This window comes from Paroedura picta, chromosome 9 (assembly GCF_049243985.1).
Source record: "Paroedura picta isolate Pp20150507F chromosome 9, Ppicta_v3.0, whole genome shotgun sequence".
Taxonomy (NCBI): Eukaryota; Metazoa; Chordata; class Lepidosauria; order Squamata; family Gekkonidae; genus Paroedura; species Paroedura picta.
The window spans coordinates 73,222,495-73,239,742 of record NC_135377.1 but is presented as its reverse complement, the minus strand read 5'-3'; the positions used below and the strand labels follow the sequence as shown (position 1 = coordinate 73,239,742).

General features: G+C 50.2%; 1 protein-coding gene across 1 annotated transcript in view; it reads left to right on the top strand.

The window, feature by feature from the left end:
* The first annotated feature begins 11,283 nt into the window (after positions 1-11,283).
* Positions 11,284-17,248, top strand: part of BASP1 (brain abundant membrane attached signal protein 1) — a 101,465-nt gene continuing 95,500 nt past the window's right edge. The window contains exon 1 of the mRNA XM_077353351.1: positions 11,284-11,472. The gene's annotated coding sequence lies outside the window, so the exon portion shown is untranslated. The remainder of the gene's footprint in view (positions 11,473-17,248) is intronic.

Sequence of the window (17,248 nt, the reverse complement as noted above, 5' to 3'; positions counted from 1 at the left end):
AACCAACCACCCCTTAGCATCTCTATGGGGGTCATCACATCAGCTGTAACTTGATGGCAAAAGGGAGGAGTTTTTTCCCAAGCACAGCCTGTGTGGGAAAGGGATGGTGTAGGGATGCCAGCCTCCAGGTGGGGCCTGGAGTTCTTTGAGAATTACAATTGATCACCAGACTGCTGCAACCAGTTGGTGTCTGCTACCGACCGCCTGACCAACGAGAGGATGTGGATGCTGCATCCAGAAAGGACCCTCAATTATTACAGCTAGAATAACAAAAGGGCATTAAAAACTGGCATAAAATTCTGATAAAAACATCAATAATGCACTGAGGAAGCCCTAAAATCAAACCACCCGTTGAACGTTTGGGAGAATAAAGATGTTTTAACATCGTACCAGAAAGAAAACAGACGTGGGCCCATATGAGTGTTTCCACAGGGGTTATTCTGCAACTGGATGCCATTGCAAAGGAGATTCTTCAGACATCACCACCTAGGAACATAAGAGAACCCATGCTGGATCAGGCCAATGACCCATCTAGTCCAACTCTCTGACACACACTTGCCAAACCCCAGGTGCCACCAGGAGGTCCACCAGCAGAGCCAGAACTCCAGAACTACTTCCCCTGTTCCCCCCACCCCACCCCCAGAACCAAGAATACACAGCATTACTGTCGCAGACATAAGAACCTAAGAGAAGCCATGTTGGATCAGGCCAATGGCCCCTCCAGTCCAACACTGTTTTGTCATACAGTGGCCAAATCCCAGGTGTCATCAAGAGGTCCACTGGCAAAACCACAGTTGCACTCCCTCCTCCCACGAAGCGCCACGAATACTGCCTCAGAAATAGTGTCCCATCTATACCTTGTGGCCAATGGCCACAGATGGACCTGTGCTCCATTTGCCTTTGCAATCCCATCTTGAAGCTGTCTGTGCTTTTAGCACCACTACTTCCTGTGGCAAGGAATTCCAGCTGCTAATTACTCAAGAGTGAAGGGCAATAGTTTACTCAATAATTACTCAAGAGTGAAGGGCAATAATTAGCAATAGGTTTAGAACAAGGGTTCTAAACCTATTGCTAATTAATTTCATTGAATGTCCATGGATTCTTCTATTGTAAGAATAGGGGGGGCAGTATTTCTTTCTCTTTCTTCTCTATCCTGTGCATAATTTTGTAAACCTCTTTCATGTCATTCCTTAACATGTTGATGGTTCTTGTGCCAGTGACACACTCGCAACCTTATCCACACCATAGGGTTGTTTTTGTTGGAATATGAAGGTCTGTGGAATGCATGATTCAACAGAATATGAAGAATATCCTACAGGGGGCACCAGAGGAGATGTGTACTTAGTACAGTCAGAATAGGAACTTCATGATACTTTTCAAATTACCTCCTCTAGCATCCTGACAGGCTCCTTGGAGCACATTTCCTCCCTGATTGCCTCCAGAACAGACGGAATGGACACAGAACAGTTAGACAGTTAGGAATCTCTCCTCTTTCTGTACAAAGTTTTTTTCTCTTCTAAATAAAGTGAATGTACTCTTTTAACGAGCTTGGTGCTGAACCCTCTTTGCACATGTAAATTCTGAAGGACAAATGGAGATGATTACAATGAAGCACGCTGGCTCCCCCCTCTCCCAGGAGAAAGGTGGGTTTATAAATGAAGTTAGTCAATAAATCATAGAACTATGGAGTTGGAAGGAACCTCCAGGGTCTAACCCCCCCACAATGCAGGACAAAACTAACAGCCTACCCACCCAATTCCATGCCCCGATGATGCTCCCCTCCCCTTGAAAACCAGAATCCCTACCCACTCTGGCCCGGGGGAAATTCACCTGACTGTTAGACTATGTCTGTTTAGCAAGAGTTAGAGGCTGACTGGCAAGAAAAGGGCTCTTGTTTGTGGACACTAGTTGCTAGTGGGAAGAGGTAATAGTGGGTCATGTGGTTTTCTTATTGGCAAGCAAGGTGCTTACTGGCCATTGCTTACGTGCTTGCTTCTCATGTCTGCAGCTAAAAAGGGAAAGTTTTCTACTTGCACCCTTTGTCCCCAAAGGAAGAAGAGAACTGCTTTAGGCAAAAGGGAGACCCAGATTAGAGTTCAGCCACGTAACGGCGAGGACTTAAGAGTTCCGCAATAGAAAACTTTGCATTTTCCTGTTTTATTTCCAAGTCCGCTGTACTGGTAACCTAGTAAAATATGCTTTCTATACAACAACAACAACAACAACACATTTATTGGCAGACAGCAAGCATACAACACAAATTTTGCTCTAGAACAGGAGGCCTATAAAATTCATTTTAAAACATCTTAGTTCAAGATGCAATTATTAAAAATCCAGCTATGCGCAAGGTGGTTTCAGCAGAATGATCGTTCAGAATAGCGGTCCCCAACCTTTCTAGGGTTGAGGACCGGCTCCGGGGGTGGGGAAGAGCCGGGCGCCGCGCATGCGTGTTAGCGCTCCTGGTGGTGAAAACGCGCATGTGCGGGGCTGCCGCGCACACGCATTTTCACCACCAGAGGGCACTAATGCACATGAACAGCAGCTCCGCGCATGCGCGTTTGTGCCCGCCGGCATGCTGGCGGCCGCGCCTGCCTCTTCCCCTCCCTCTCGCAGCAAAAAGCTAGCCGAGCCACGAGCGAAGCGTCCGCTTTGGCGGCTGCTTCTCTCGCGGCCTGGTGAGCTTCTCCCTGGGGCGAGGGGGAGAGGCAGGTGTGGCAGCACGTTACTGAGGCCTTCATGGCCCGGTAGCGGGCCAAGAACCGGGGGTTGACGACCCCAGGTTTAGAAGGAACTGGAGCATAGCTTCATTTAGAAGGAACTGGAGTATAGCTTCATCCATTTGAGTTCACTGATTCCTAAAATGTCTATGTTCAGTCTTGTCATTTCTTGTTTGTCCACGTCCAGCTTGCCTTGATTCCTGGATCTGATGTTCCAGGTTCCTATGGAATAAAAGTCTTTACAGCATTGGACTGTTTTTTCGCCACCAGTTACCTCCACAACTGAGCGTCCTTTCGGCTTTGGCCCAGCCGCTTCATTCATTCTGGCGCTATTCGTACTGGCCGTCTGCTCATCCCCAGTAGCATATTGGACACCTTCCGACCTGAGGGGCTCATCTTCCGCCATCATATCGTTTTGCCTTTTGCACTTGCCCATTTTCAAGGCAAAGATACTGGAGTGGTTTGCCATTTCCTTCTCATTTTCCTCCATTTGCCATTTCCTTCTCCGTCCCTATTCTTTTTCTTGCTTGAAATATAACTAAAGAAGCCTTTTTTATTATGTTTAGCACTTCTTGCTTGCCTAAGCTCATATTGAGCTTTAGCTTTTCTAACATTCTCCCTACAATTACTGGTTATTTGTTTATACTCATCCTTGGTAATAAGGCCTCCCTTCCATTTCCTCAAATCTTTTGACAACTGCTTCTGGAGCCAACTTGGCTTCCTTAGGCTCCTTCCATCTTGTCTTCTCAATTGAATTGTTTGTGATTGAGCCTTTAGTATGTCACTTTTAAGAAACTACCAGCCCTCTTGGGCTCCCATCTCTTTAAGTCTTTCTGACCATGGGACTCTACGCAACATACCTTTAAGTCTCTGAAAATCAGCTTTCCTGAATTCCAGTCTATACGTACAACTACGTAAAGGTTTTCCCTTTCCCACGATTGAAAATTCCAAAAGCACATGGTCACTGCTACCAAGTGTGCCCACTACTTCCACCTCATCTACCAGCTCTTCCCCTGTCTACCTTCTGGGGAAATGAAGCTGTCGGCAAGACAAGTTAAGAAATTAACGGAGCATTTTTAGCAGAGTTCGTCTTCCAACAGATACCTGGGTAATTGAAGTCACCCATGACCACTGGTTCCCCCTTTTTTGAAAATTCTGTTAGTTATGGGGGCACAAGTGGTATTCTCTTCAGTCTTGCCTATCAAGGGAAGAGGAATGCGTCGGGAGAGGAAGATAATGGAGGTGAATCACTGGCTGCGTAGTTGAAGAAGAAGAAGAAGAAGAAGAAGAAGAAGAAGAAGAAGAAGAAGAAGAAGAAGAAGAAAAGAAGAAGAAGAAGAAGAAGAAGAAGAAGAAGAGTTGGTTCTTATATTCCGCTTTTCCCTACCCAAAGGAGGCTCAGAGCGGCTTACAGTCGCCTTCCCATTCCTCTCCCCACAACAGACACCCTGTGAGGTGGATGAGGCTGAGAGAACACTGATATCACTGCTCGGTCAGAACAGTTTTATCAGTGCCGTGGCGAGCCCAAGGTCACCCAGCTGGTTGCATGTGGGGTACTGCAGAATCGAACCCGGCATGCCAGATTAGAAGTCCGAACTCCTAACCACTACACCAAACTGGCACCAACCACTATACCTGGTGCCGGCAGGAGAGATTTGGTTTCTGGGACCATGGGATAGGCTTTCTTGAGGAAGGTCTACTAGCACCTGATGGACTGCACTTATCAAAACTGGGGAAGAATGTGTTTGGCAGGAACCTGGGGAGATTCATCAGGAGAGCTTGTGGAAAGCCACAAGAGGAAGGAGATGATCAACATAGGGAGTGTATGGAAGGAAAACGATCGGAGGCAGCCCAACTGGCAAGGCCAGCTCATAGGGAACCAAAAGTAAAAGGATTCAGATGTCTTTATACTAACGCCCGAAGCATGGGCAATAACAAGGAAGAGCTGGAACTTCTCATGCTGATGGAAAGGTATGATCTAGTAGGCATCACAGAAACTTGGTGGAATGATTCTCATGACTGGAATGTAATGGTGGATGGATATGAACTGTTCAGAAAAAGCAGAACAGATCGAAGAGGTGGAGGAGTGGCACTGTGGTGGAGGAGAACCAGTTTGGTGTAGTGGTTAGGAGTGCGGACTTCTAATCTGGCATGCCAGGTTCGATCCACATGCAGCCAGCTGGGTGACTTTGGGCTCGCCACAGCACTGATAAAACTGTTCTGACTGAGCAGTGATACCAGCGCTCTCTCAGCCTCACCTACCCCACAGGGTGTCTGTTGTGGGGAGAGGAATGGGAAGACGACTGTGAGCCGCTTTGAGCCTCCTTCGGGTAGGGAAAAGTGGCATATAAGAACCAACTCTTCTTCTTCTTCTGTATGTGAGGAAAGGGCTTACCTGTCAGGAAATTCTAGTGAAGGAGAGCACATCTACAGTGGAAAGCATTTGGGTGAAAATATGCGAGGGGAAAACAAACAGTGTGGTGGTTGGTGTCTGCTACCAACCATCTGACCAACGAGAGGATGTGGATGCTGCACTTTGTGAGCAGCTTGAGAAATTATCCAAGCGGCAGGACTTTGTCATCATGGGTGACTTCAATTTCCCAGATGTGTGCTGGGAAACAAACTCTGCGAAGCGTCCTCAGTCATGCAACTTTCTGACCTGCCTGGCTGACAATTTCATTAATCAAATGGTAGATGAACCCACAAGAGGTTCAGCCATACTGGACTTAATACTGACCAACAGGCAAGAGTTGGTGGATGAGGTGAAGGAGGAGGGGACCCTAGGGGGAAGTGTCCATGTCCTCATAGAATTCCTTTTGAGATGGGGAGCCAAGGAAGCTTGTAACCACACACGGATGTTGCATTTTCGTAGGGCAAACTTTAATAAACTCAGAGACATGATGAGTGTCATACCATGGACGAGAATGCTGGAAGGGAAGGGAACATGTGAAGGGTGGGCGCTACTCAAACAAGAGCTATTGCATGCTCAATCAATGACTATCCCAGAAAGACGAAAACACTACAGGAGCTCTAAGAAGCCTCTGTGGATGAACAGAGAACTTCAAGAGGAACTAAGAAAGAAAAGAAAAATGTTCAGGAAATGGAGGGAAGGACAGAGCTCTAAAGAAGAGTACCTACAGGTTACTAGGCACTATAGATCATTCATCAGAAAGGCCAAAGCTGAGAGTGAGCTAAGATTGGCCAGGGAAGCCCATTGTAACATGAAAAGATTTTTCTGTTATGTGAGGAGCAAACGTAAAGTAAAGGAGGCAATAGGCCCACTGTTGGGTGCGGATGGACAAACTCTAACGGAAGATGCATAGAAAGCAGAAAGGCTCAGTGCCTATTTTACATCTGTTTTTTCCTACAGTTCAAAGTGTTTAGGCACATCTAGAGAAGGCCGTAGCCAAAGGATAGTGTCTGGGTGGCAGGTTAACATGGATAGAGAGGTTGTCGAGAGGCATTTAGCTGCACTGGATGAGTTCAAATCCCCTGGTCCAGATGAAATGTACCCGAGAGTACTCAAAGAACTTGACAGAGAACTTGCACAGCCCTTGTCCATCATCTTCGGGACCTCGTTAAGGACTGGAGATGTCCCGGAGGACTGGAAGAGAGCAAACGTTATTCCGATCTTCAAAAAAGGGAGGAAGGATGACCCGGGAAACTACAGACCAGTGAGTCTGACCTCTGTTGTAGGGAAGATAATGGAGCAGATTTTAAAGGGAGCAATCTGCAAACATCTGGAGAACAATTTGGTGATCCAAGGAAGTCAGCATAGATTTGTCTCCAACAGGTTCTGCCAGACCAACCTGGTTTCCTTTTTTGACCAAGTAACAGGTTTGCTGGATCGGGGAAATCCAGTTGATGTCATTTACTTGGATTTTAGTAAAGATTTTGACAAGGTTCCCCATGATGTTCTGATGGATAAGTTGAAGGACTGCAATCTGGATTTTCAGATAGTTAAGTGGATAGTGAATTGGTTAGAGAACCGCACTCAAAGAGTTGTTGTCAATGGTGTTTCATCAGACTGGAGAGAGGTGAGTAGCGGGGTACCTCAGGGCTCGGTGCTCGGCCCGGTCCTTTTTAACATATTTATTAATGATCTAGATGAGGGGGTGGAGGGACTACTCATCAAGTTTGCAGATGACACCAAATTGGGAGGACTGGCAAATACTCCGGAAGATAGAGACAGAGTTCAACGAGATCTGAACACAGTGGAAAAATGGGCAAATGAGAACAAGATGCAATTTAATAAAGATAAGTGTAAAGTTCTGCATCTGGGTCAGAAAAATGAAAAGCATGCCTACTGGATGGGCGATACGTTTTTAGGTAACACTGTGTGTGAACGAGACCTTGGGGTACTTGTGGATTGTAAACTAAACATGAGCAGGCAGTGTGATGCAGCGGTTAAAAAGGCAAATGCCGTTTTGGACTGTATCAACAGGGGCATCACATCAAAATCACAAGATGTCATAGTCCCATTGTATACGGCACTAGTCAGACCACCCCTGGAGTACTGTGTGCAGTTCTGGAGGCCTCACTTCAAGAAGGACGTAGATAAAATTGAAAGGGTACAGAGGATAGCGACGAAGATGATCTGGGGCCAAGGGACCAAGCCCTAGGATGATAGGTTGAGGGACTTGGGAATGTTCAGCCTGGAGAAAAGGAGGTTGAGAGGGGACATGATAGCCCTCTTTAAGTATATGAAAGGTTGTCACTTGGAGGAGGGCAGGATGCTGTTTCTGTTGGCTGCAGAGGATAGGAAACGCAGTAATGGGTTTAAACCTCAAGTACAACGATATAGGCTAGATAGCAGGAAAAAAAATTTCAGTCAGAGTAGTTCAGCAGTGGAATAGGCTGCCTAAGGAGGTGGTGAGCTCCCCCTCACTGGCAGTCTTCAAGCAAAGGTTGGATACACACTTTTCTTGGATGCTTTAGGATGCTTAGGGCTGATTCTGCGTTGAACAGGGGGTTGGACTAGATGGCCTGTATGGCCCCTTCCAACTCTATGATTCTATGATTAATCTAGCTGTATTTCATAGAATCATAGAGTTGGAAGGGGCCATACAGGCCATCTAGTCCAACCCCCTGCTCAAATCCAACATCCGCGTCTGGCTACAAGCTTCTTTCTCCCCTCACCTCAAAAAGAATTCTATGAAGACATGGTCACTTCCCCCTAGGGTCCCCACCTCCTTCTCCTCATCCACCAACTCTTGCCTGTTGGTCAGTATTAAGTCCAGTATGGCTGAACCTCTTGTGGGTTCATCTACCATTTGATAAATGAAATTGTCAGCCAGGCAGGTCAAAAAGTTGCATGACTGAGGACGCTTCGCAGAGTTTGTTTCCCAGCACACATCTGGGAAACTGAAGTCACCCGTGATGACAAGGTCCTGCCGCTTGGATATTTTCTCAAGCTGCTCACAAAGTGCTGTCAAGCATTGAAAGAACTCACAACTAGCTTCTTAATTAAAGAAAGCTTTTATTGAGAAGTACTACAAACTAAAGACTGGCGAAGTCAAATCTGACTTGGGTACAGGTTTGCTTCTTCTTATCCACCCATTCCTCCCGCCCAAAACTTGAAAGTTCCCAAGGGAGGAGAGAAGGAGAGAAGAGAGTCATGCAATTAAAAACAGTGATACATTCTCATGGCCTTGGCTGGCTGATAATACCGCTGGTCCCAGCCGAGAGGCCTCAACCGGTGATAAGAGTTACAATAACATATAATTCACTTTTACTAGATAGCATGAATACAGGGCCTGAGGCAACCAGGCACCAAGCAATTAAAACTGTCATGGAAGAACTCAGGCTAATTTATGGCAGGATTCTATCAATCCTGACAAGTGCAGCATCCACATCCTCTCGTTGGTCAGGCGGTCGGTAGCAGACACCAACCACCACACTGTTTGTTTTCCCCTCACTTATTTTCACCCAGATGCTTTCCACTGTAGATATGCTCTCCTTCACTAGAATTTCCTGACAGGTAAGCCCTTTCCTCACATACAGCGCCACTCCTCCACCTCTTCGATCTTTTCTGTTTTTTCTGAACAGTTCATATCTATCCACCATTACATTCCAGTCATGAGAATCATTCTACCAAGTTTCAGTGATGCCTACTAGATCATACCTTTCCATCAGCATGAGAAGTTCCAGCTCTTCCTTTTTATTGCCCATGCTTCGGCCGTTAGTATAAAGACATCTGAATCCTTTTACTTTTGGTTCCCTATGAGCTGGCCTTGCCGGTTGGGCTGCCTCCGATCGTTTTCCTTCCATACACTCCCTATGTTGATCGTCTCCTTCCCCTAGTGGCTTCAGTTTAAAGCTCTCCTGATGAATCTCCCCAGGTTCCTGCCAAACACATTCTTCCCCAGTTTCAATAAGTGCAGTCCATCAGGTGCTAGTAGGCCTTCCTCAAGAAAGTCTATCCCATGGTCCCAGAAACCAAATCTCTCCTGCCGGCACCAACTACGCAGCCAGTGATTCACCTCCATTATCTTCCTCTCCCGACGCATTCCTCTTCCCTTAACAGGCAAGATTGAAGAGAATACCACTTGTGCCCCTATTTGCTTGAGCTTCCTCCATAGATCTACACCTCTTAGCAAGGAATCCCCAATTACTAGTACCCGTTTCTTCGTACCCTCGGGAGCAGAACTAAAACTCTTTCTTGTGGGGGACTGTGAAATGTTTCCTGAGCTTTGCAGGGTCGGCGGGGGAGAAGACTTAGAACTCTCACCTGAGACAAGTTGATAATCTCGTGGAGAAGGCTTCCCGAATGAGTGCTGGATCTAACAGCACCTTCCACCGCAGACTGTATTTTTGACGGGGAGTAAAATCACTCTCAGAGGAAGTGATAAACCACCTTCATGTCCACCAATGTATTTCTGCCTTGTCTGGATTTTCAGTTTATAAATCCTCAATCATCCTGTTATTGAAGTTCTCAATATTAAGCTGAAACACAAGCTCAGGCTGGGAGAGGGCAGCCTCAGTGGTAGCAAACTCAGGAAGTCCAAGGTTCAACCTCCAGTTAAAAATTTGGTAGAACCCCCCCCCCCCACCAAGGAGCCTCTGCTAGTATGAGTGGTCTTACAGTCTGAACTGGTCTCCTGATCATTGAAGATCCAGTTTGGCGTAGTGGTTAGGTGTATGGACTTCTAATCTGGCATGCCAGGTTCAATTCTGCGCTCCCCCACATGCAGCCAGCTGGGTGACCTTGAGCTCGCCATGGCACTGATAAAACTGTTCTGACCGAGCAGTTCTCTCATGACTCTCTCAGCCTCACCCACCTCACGGGGTGTCTGTTGTGGGGAGAGGAAAGGGAAGGTGACTGTAAGCCGCTTTGAGACTCCTTTGGGTAGAGAAAAGTGGCATCTAAGAACTCTTCTTCTTCTTCTCTGCATGTTGGCTCACAGGGGAGTAAATCACTGCATGAATCCATTTTTGTCAATATTTCAAAGCTTTCTCAGTTCAAATTATGGTCTGTCTTAATAGGAGCAGCTAATCAGAGCCTCAGAGATTCCCAGTCTCTGGGAATGTTATATTAATATCAGATATAACCATCCAGTGATCTATGAACTTGAATTATAGTGACCATTTCTTCGAATAATTTGAATAAATGGTATAACCAGCAGTCAGAATGGAGCTAGCTTTCCAGTGGAGAAGCAGAATCTATTCCGTGGCCATCGGGTAGCCATGGCTGACCTACGATCTTTCTGAACGCATCTCTAGGCGGGTAGAACAAAAGCGACTCAGCTGTTTGTGTTTAGGGCCCTTCGGAGGTCATTTTACAAGGAAGGGATCTGCTCGCTGGTGACAAGGGATGCTATGCGCTGATTTGCCAGCATTTGCAACCGGGAGTTCACGTTTTATCCATTCCCGCCGGCTATTTAGTCGCGCATCAACATGCTGCGGCTCTTTCACAGCCTTCATAGGAGCCACGCAAGAGGGAAGCACAAGCCACGTTTGGGTGGGTCGGCATTTCTTCGTCCCGCCGCAGGCTTTGTCTCCCGTTTCCATGGCGACGAGGGGATCTCTATTCCCATCACGGCGCCTCCCGGGCTCGCGGCTTCCATCTGGCGGCTTCTGGGCCCGCGGGCCTTCCGGGGAGCGAAAAGAAGGGCGCCCATTCCTGGCGGCCCAGGAGCCCTTCACGGGCCGGGCCACGCGGCTCCCTGCGGGGGGCGCAAGACAGCTGGCCGGGCTGGCCGGGGGGGGGGGTTGGGAGGGGGGCGCAGGGCTTCCTTGTGACCAGGCGGGGGCGCCACAGGGCCGCGCACCGGGCCCAGCACGAGGGAGGCGCGCCCCCCGCTCGCCTTCTCCGGCCCGGGGTGCGCGGGGCCCTGCTCTCCGAGGGCATCCCGCCGCCCCTCGCCCGCCCGCCCACCTGCGCCGGAGCCCCCACGCGCTCAGCCCGGCCGCCGCCCCGTCGTGGAGGCGGCCTGGGGACGGCCCTGCGGGCGGGCACCGCCCCTTGCTGCAGCGGCGGGGGAGGCGGCGGGGGAGGCGGCGGGCGCGCTGGTGCGCGGGCACGCGCGGCGTTTGAACTGCCCACCGCCTGTCGGAGGGAGGGAGGGAGGAGGGGAGGGGGAGGCGGATGCAGCAGCGGCAGAGGCGGCGGCACTAGCAGGAGCATAGCAGGAGCGGCGGCGCCGGCGCTTGCTCCCCTCCACTCGGCTCCCCGCATCCGCAGCCCCGGCCAGGCCAGGCGCCCGCTCCGTCTCCCTTGCCCGCACCCAGGCGGACCCAGGCGCCGCGCCGCAAGGTAGGTGGACGGACCTGCCGCCGCCCCAGCCCAGCCCAGCCCAGCCCAGCCCGGGGGAAGCCCTGGCGGCCGGGCGCTCGCGAGCGGCGGGCGGGAGTGGGGGGCCCTTGGGGGACCGGCCCTTGCTGTCCCGCCGGGAGGGGCGCGGGAGCGGCCGCCTGGAGGAGCCGCGCTGCCCGGGAGGCGCGGCTGCTCTTCTCCCGGCGGTGCCGGGAGGCTGGCGGGAGGGGGAGAGGCGGGGGGTCCTCCGGGGCTGGGGGGGGGAGGCCAGCCCTAGAGGGGGGGGGGTTCCGGCTGCGGCCGTGAATGAATGAATGAAGCGCGCCTGCGATTGCCACCCAGTCCTTTGTCTTCTCCCGGCGCATGCGCAGGGCGGGCGGGCGGGGACGCGGGGGGGGGGTGTCGGAGGAACAAAGGTGGCCAGCGCCCTTCGGCCCGCAGTGGGGTGGGGGGCGGGGGAGGAGAGGCGCCCCCTCAGCATCTGCGCCGCCCGTCCGGGCTCGGGCGGGGAGGGCGAGCGTCTCCGCGGGAAATGGCAGGGCTCGGATTGCCATGCCGACGCCGTTGCCTTGGCGACGCCTTTTGCAGGGGGCGGGGGAGGCTTCTCTCACCCCCCCCCCATCTCCCGCAGGAGCCGCCGGGGACGCCGGGGGGGGGAGGGGAGGGGAGGGGAGGGGAGGGGAGGGAGGCCGGCCCTGGCCGTGCGCAGAGAGCCTGACACACGCCGCCGCCGCCGCCGCCACTCCGCGGGTGCCCCGGGAAGGCAGGCGGCCGGTCCGGGCGGGGCGGGGCGGGGCGGGGCGGGAGCTGCTTCGGCTGCGCTGCAGGGCGCGGCGTGGCCGGAGCGCGGCGGGCGTCGCGGGGGCCCCTCCAGCGGGCAGCAGCAGCAGCCTCGGGCCGCGGTGCTGCGACTCTCCGAAGGCGTCGGGAGGGGCCCGGCCGGGCCGGGGGCGGCAGAGTCCGGGAGGGGGGAGTCGCCTGCGAATCCCTCTGGAAGCCCCGGGGCTGTGTGCGGGCGGGGGGGCGGGGGGGGGGTCCTTGCCTTTGGCACGAAAGGGAGTCTGCGCCTCGGGCCAGCGTAGACCTTGGGCTCCGTGGGCCTTCGGGGCGGCGCTGTGGAGCATGGGGGGGGGGCGGGGGGCGGCCTTCCTGAATGGCCGAGGGAAGCAAAGGGATGCAGCACTTTCCACTCCCGACGCTCTGCGGGTCCCACTGCAGTTGCCGACCGTGGGGGGAGGGGGCTTCCGGGGGCCACATTCCCGGCCCAGCCACCGACCAGAGGCGACGGACGATGCCCTCCTCCTTCCTCATTTGCTTTTGCACATGCTGAGGTGTCAAAACGCTGATTGGCTAACTCAGGAAATTTGTTAGTGAAATAGCAGTTGGAGACCCAGATCGCACACCAGTGCTGTGCAAGAACTTCTCCCCTCGAATCACATCCTATTAGAACGTTGCTCAAATGGCCTTAAACTACTCTGACACGGCTTGCTTGGGAAAAAATAATGCTCTTTTCTTCTTCCCCTTTTGTTCTTCCTCTAAACCTGATGGTAAAGGGAGGGGGATGGAGATAATTTTACTAAGATGCCTTGGAATTAACTTGTATAGAAGCTCTTCTCTAATTCCTTCCAAGCTACGTATTCTCTTTGCCATTAAAAAGAGAGCACTGTTAATAAGCACACCTGGAAGCAACAAAATGAGCATACTTTTCTGAAATCCCTTCCATTTTCCTGCCTTTGCTGCTGTTCCAATGCAGGTGATCACTAACTGAACATTTTATGCAGATGTGTTCAGGACACGACTTGTAAAGAACAAAAGCTTTTATTTGCTGAAACTCACAATATTAAAGTCATCTCTAGAGCAATCCTAACATCTTATGTTCTTTTTATTTTAAAAATCTTACTTTTAAAACATTTACATTTCATACAGTGTTGCATCCAAAGTAGGTCACCCGTAAGTTTGTTTCAGTGAGACTTACTTCTGCCTAATGCAGGGGTAGTCAAACTGCGGCCCTCCAGATGTCCATGGACTACAATTCCCAGGAGCCCCCTGCCAATGCTGGCAGGGGGCTCCTGGGAATTGTAGTCCATGGACATCTGGAGGGCCGCAGTTTGACTACCCCTGGCTAATGCAACCTTTCTCAACTTTTTAACCCTTGAGAAACCCCTGAAACATTCTTTAGGCTTTGAGAAATACCAGTAATGACAGGATCGTGCAGAAATGTGGTTGGGAAGCGTAGCCATGTACACCCCCCCAGAGCCCCTCCCCTTCCCACCCCCTCCAGGCCCATCAGTGGCCATTTGGGGAGGGGAGAGCAGGTTGACCTGACTACATATGAGCATATCATCTGATAATGTTTAACACATTTTAAAAAATATATAAGAACCAACCATTCAGGGCCATCAAGAAACCCTGGTTGAGAAAGTCTGGCCCAATAAATTTAAGTGTTGCTAGAGTTTAAGTATGCAAAGTTTTAAAGCACTGGCTGCTTAAGAAATAAATAGGTTTAGTGAAAAGAGGAATAACTTTGCAAAGAAAGAGGAGAGAGAGAGAGAGAGAATCCTGATTAACTGTTGTGCTGGAGGCAGTCAGGGAGGAAGTGTCCACAAAGGACCAGGGAGTCTCCATTTGAGCCAATCAGGACATAGGAAGATATTGTTTGAAAAAACAAGGCTGTACCTAGTCTAAATATGCTGCACATATCCTTTGATGCCCCCTGCAGGATATTCTTTTTGCGGTCGAATGGTGCACTTCACAGATCTTGCTTATTCTAACATTAAGATTGGAATGCAAATAGATCGATGATGCTTGTAGAGCAGCCCTGCCTCCTCAGGGATGGCTAGCCGGACTCTCCCCTGGATACATTTGCCAGTTGTTTGGAACCAGTGGCTGGATGGCTGAGGCAGAGTCGTGTGAAACGCAACCCCTCCAAGACTGGGCAGAAGAGGGCAGGGTCAGGAAGCGCGCCTCCCATGCCTGGACAGTGCAATTAACACCAGGAATTTGGGGGTGATCTTTGATGCCTCACTTTCTATGGAGGCTCAGATTACAAGAGTAGCTCAAAGGATGTTTTCCCACCTGCACCAGGCATGGCTACTAGCGCCGTACCTGTCCCCAGAACACTTGGCCACAGTGATTCATGCAGTGGTCACTTCCTGGCTAGGCTTCTGTAACTCGCTCTACGTGAGCCTACCCTTAGCTTTGACCAGGAAATTGCAACTGGCGAAAAATGCAGCTGCCAGGGTCCTCGCTAGGACATCTTGGAGGGCCCACAGACAGTCAGTGTTGCAGCAGCTCCATTGGTTACTGGTTTGCTTCCAGATCAAGATTAAGGCTATATGTTGTCTGAGTCCTACCTATCTGAAGGATCGCTTATCTACCTGTGCCCCCCCCAGGGCTCTTCACTCTGCGAGTATGAAGTTGCTGGTTGTCCTGGGCCCCCGGGACATCCGCCTGGCCTCGACCAGGGCCGGGGCCTCTGGCCTTGGCCCCAACCCGGTGGAATGAGCTCCCAGAAGAGATGAGGGCCTGTAAGGGTCCCTTTTGATCTTGGCTCCCGCCCTACTTTGAAGCTGTCGGTTGGCATTGATGTTATTAACCTCACATTACATCTTTTTGGAGCCACGTCATCGGCTTGGCTGGAACAGTGGAGTTGGGCTTCTCGGCTTGTTAGAGTTATATTGCCATCTTAAGATTATTGATATTTAGTATTTGATTGTATTGGTTTTAATGTTTTAAGGGGAGTTCTGTGGGTATTTTGTATTCTTATTGTAAGCCTCCACGAGACGATATTGTCCATAGTGGCGGGATGTAAATCAAAGCATAAATAAATAATAAATAGAGGAGTGTATATTTTTATCTCAACCTTCCTTCCAGCTGCTCATGTCTCATACATTGGTATCAGTTCCTCAATTTTAGTTTTACAACAACCTTTAGAGGTAGGTCAGATTAGAATCATAGAATCCTAGAGTTGGAAGGGTCCATAGAGGCCATCTAGTCCAACCCCCTGCTCAACGCAGGATCAGCCCAAAGCATCCTAAGATTGAGAGAGAGTGACCCAGGGCACTCAGGAGATTCTATGGCGAAGTGGGGATTTGAAACAGGGTCTCTTGTAGCTCTCTGGGAGTTTAATAGAACCCATTTTCAAGAAATGCTGCTTTGGTTTGCTCATGGATCTTGGCCCTGTCTATGTTTACTCACAAGGAAACACCACTGTGAGGCCTTTTTATAAGTAAGTGTGCTCAGATCACACTTCCAAGCATTCTTTCTTGAAGATCCTTTAAAATCAGTGAAATTCTTTGGGATTGGGTGGCTAGATCCTTCCTCAAGTGAACCTCTAATTCCATGGACTTGATGTGTAAAGGTCCAGCTATCATCTTTATTTGAAAGATTACATTTCTAGCTTTCGGGGAGAGTTGGTGCAAGTGTTGCCACTTGGAAGTTCAGAAACTAGCAGTGCCATCCCAAACAGGTCTACTCTTCTCCACCTGTGTTTCCAAGGGTGTAGCTCTGCTTAGAGTCAATTGCAGCCCTGCAGCCCTGATCCGTCTCCCTCTTCTAAGCCTGGCTACTTCAGTCATTCCAGTAGTGCCGGGCTAATTATTGATCTTTGGGTGGGGCTTCCTGTTGCCCTCCGGTTTCCCCCATCTTGTTGGTCCTCTTGTCTCTCCTCTGCGGTAGGTTCCCTTTCATCCTTATTCTTTACTCCCCACCTTCATTCTTGACAATGTATTTGATTTCTGACAATTGTATTGCAGTCAAATTATTTTATTATTTTATACAACTTATTTTATACAACTTATTTATACAAATTATTTTATACAGCTCAGGTGAATGTATATAAATTAAAAGATCTGTGTAATGTAAATGGAAAACAAAATGTGGCCTTTTCTGCTTGCAGTTTTGATGGGCACTTGGTAGGCTCACACTGAATGCTAGATGTTGAATCTTGTTTGCTCAGCATGGGGAAGAGTCCGGGTGTTTCTGTTTTTACCTAGGCTGCATGGCCTCCGGAAATACCCTTGTAACACAATATCATTTGTGTTTAAATGTTTCAGAGTTTAAAGATAATAGGTAGCCAGTTTGCTCCCAAATCCGAATTCTTAGCCAGATGTCTGGAAGCAGTGACAAAATGGATCAAGTAGAGTCGCCTGAAACTCAGCCACACAAAGACGGAGGTCCTATGGTTGGGTAGGAAGGGACCATGGGAGGAAGCGCGTCTGCCCACCCTGGATGGTGTGCAGCTTTCACCAATGCACTCCTCCAGGAACCTGGGCGTGATCCTGGATGCTTCCCTTACAATGGAAGCCCAGGTCATAAAGGTAGCACGGCTGGCATTTTACCACCTTCAACAAGCCAAGCTACTAGTGCCCTACCTGGACCCAGAGCACCTAGCCACAGTGATCCATGCGATGGTCACCTCTAGGCTGGACTTCTGCAACTCGCTCTATGCAGGCCTACCCTCATCAAACTACAACTGGTGCAGAACGCTGCAGCCAGGATTCTCACCAAAACATCATGGAGATCCCACATCCGGCCGGCACTCCAACAACTTGGCTGGCTCCCAGTTTAATTCCGGATTAAGCTTAAGGTTCTGGTAAACACCTTTAAGGCCATACACGGTCTGGGCCCAGTGTATTTGAGAGACTGCCTCCCTGCCTATACCCCCAAAAGAGCCTTACACTCCACCACCTCCAACTGGTTGTGGATCCCTGGCCCCAGAGAAGCGCGTTGGTCCTCAACAAGGGCCAGAGCTTTCTTGGTCCTGGCCACCACCTGG